Source organism: Macrotis lagotis, chromosome X (genome assembly GCF_037893015.1).
Source record: "Macrotis lagotis isolate mMagLag1 chromosome X, bilby.v1.9.chrom.fasta, whole genome shotgun sequence".
NCBI lineage: Eukaryota > Metazoa > Chordata > Mammalia > Peramelemorphia > Peramelidae > Macrotis > Macrotis lagotis.
Window position 1 is genome coordinate 161,809,867 of NC_133666.1, and position 2,345 is coordinate 161,812,211.

At 37.5% G+C, this 2,345-nt stretch overlaps 1 pseudogene; it reads right to left on the reverse strand.

Moving 5' to 3' along the window:
- Positions 1–487: 487 nt before the first annotated feature.
- Positions 488–2,028, reverse strand: LOC141498878 (protein EFR3 homolog A pseudogene; annotated as a pseudogene).
- Between the last annotated feature and the right edge of the window lie 317 nt (positions 2,029–2,345).

Below are 2,345 nucleotides of genomic sequence, written 5' to 3' on the forward strand. Positions count from 1 at the left end.
GAGTTTCCTCAGATCACCCAAATTAAAATAGGATAGAGGCTTGCATAATACGCAGATAATGCATTTCAAACAATGATTTAGAAATGAGAGGATTAAAATAAAAGATCCTTTTCTTTCATTCAAATTTATTCAATTTATCCTAATTGTATTTTCTTTTAGAAAACCTATACAAATAAATCTTTTTCCTTCCCTGAATCTGTATGCCTTATCTACAATGATACCATATGATGCATTATTGTGAATATCATGCATCATTTCCCGGTTTATACTGAGGCCCTCAAGGATTGGGGAATTTTCAGCCAGGCAGGCCCAGTCATCTCTTCTAAAGTGAAGGATAAAGTGCTGTGTTGTGCATCCACTCAATGCCCTACTTGTTTACCATCATTCAGTGAGTGATAGACTCATCAAAGTCAAAGTAGTCTTTGTTTTAGAAAATGTGCTTCTCCTTAATTTCTGAGTAAGAAGCTATGGGCAACTTCACCCCTATTCAAAGAGTTATTTGTAAGTCTAAGCTACATATCTGAGTATTTTTGTAGTTTGCCACCTTATTGCAGAACTTATTTTTCTCTCTTTTTATCTTAAGATCACCTACATCTGGTATGATTTTGATTCCTCAAAACTTTGCCTGATTGTCATGTTGAGCTATTAGATTATGCAATATTTCCAGAACCATCTGTCTCAGTTCATATTCTTCCATGAGAGATGGTGACAGAAAAGGATCATGAGATGCAGCAGGTAGTGCAATTATAAGGGTATTAGCTTTCTATCCAGATGTTAGTATGAGTAAGGATCTCAGCAACATTTTCTGAAGTCTGGTTCCCAATTTCCCTAGTTGACTGGTATCCAAAGTATGTTTGGTAATTTCAAAAATAGATACTTTTCCCATAATGATCTCTAATCACTTATAGTCTGATAAATTACTTTCAATAAACCCAATTGTTTGAATAATAGCATTCTAAACAATCTTATCATCATTATCTTTGGTGCTTGAACTTATGCTGACAGTGACCAAAGAGCTCCATTTTTCACCAGCTTCAAATTCAACAGTGAAAGTAAATGCTTCAATAAGGTGTTAAGTACTTACAGTACAGTGGGGGTCTATAGAATTTTTAGCAGCAATAGCAACTGCTTCTAATAGAACCTGGATAATTTCTGGTCAAACACGTGGAGAATCTTCTCTCCCAATCATTAAGCTATCCTAGGGTCTCTTGGATCACACAGTGAGAAAACTGCCTGAATAGAATACATAATAATTTTAAAGCATTATAATCTCAGAGGTATGATTATCTGAATGTGCAAAAAGTGGTTAAATAGCATTAGTCATATTTCCATATGTGTTAAGCCCAATGGTTCTCTGAAACAGTTTTTAGCCAACACAGCAGAGTTTTCTTCTTTGTTATCTTCTGAAGGAGAGGAAGGAGGGCCTATTCCACTGCCAACATCATCTGTTTTTTGCATGTTAAATAACAGAGTTGGAGCAATTTTGTCCAAATGCACTGGTTCCCATTTAGTTGCCCTCAACCTATTAAGTGTTTTGTGAATGACACCCTGAATTCCTCAGATCCCAGCTATGCGGATTCCATATTTCTGGATCACCATGACAGCAATGACAGATGACACTAAACTGAGAAACAAACTCATAACATGGGTGATAGGAGAGTGTGCCTTCTTCAATATTTGCAAAGTTTCCAAAAGAATTAGTTCCAAGAACTTGTAGTTTTGGTTCTCCTAACTTCAGCTGCAATTATATACAGAAAGCTTTTTACAAATGACTTGATGCTTTAAGAATGGCAAGCCATTAACAACTGGGTCCAACACCTCCGTAGCAATTAAAATATACCTAGACCTGTGCCTGACAGCATCTCTGCTGAGTCTGTCAGTCAGGGAAGGACCAATTCTATATAGTTTCTCTGGGGCAGATATAGCAGAAAAAGTCAATTTCTCCATATCAGCTTTAACGAGACCATCTTTTGGATCTTCAGGGAATATGTTATCTGCTAGATGTTTGTAATGAGGAAGCAAAGCAGCACAGCATCATCAACCTGGACCAGAGATGCTGGTCCCAGGACATGCTCCCCTTCTGAGGATTCAATGAGAATCGTTGAGCCGAATGTCAGAGGAGGACACCATGATTACTGACCTGGGATAGTTAATGCCAGGACCCGGGGGACCTGGACAGGTGCCACATTATTTTTATGTGTGTGTGTGTGTGTGTGTGTGTATATATGCATGTATGTATGAATTTTTGTTGTTTTTTTTTTCAAGGCAAAAAGGGGGTTAAGTGACTTGCCCAAGATTACACAGCTAAGCAATTATTATGAGTCTGGGATGGGATTTGAACTCAG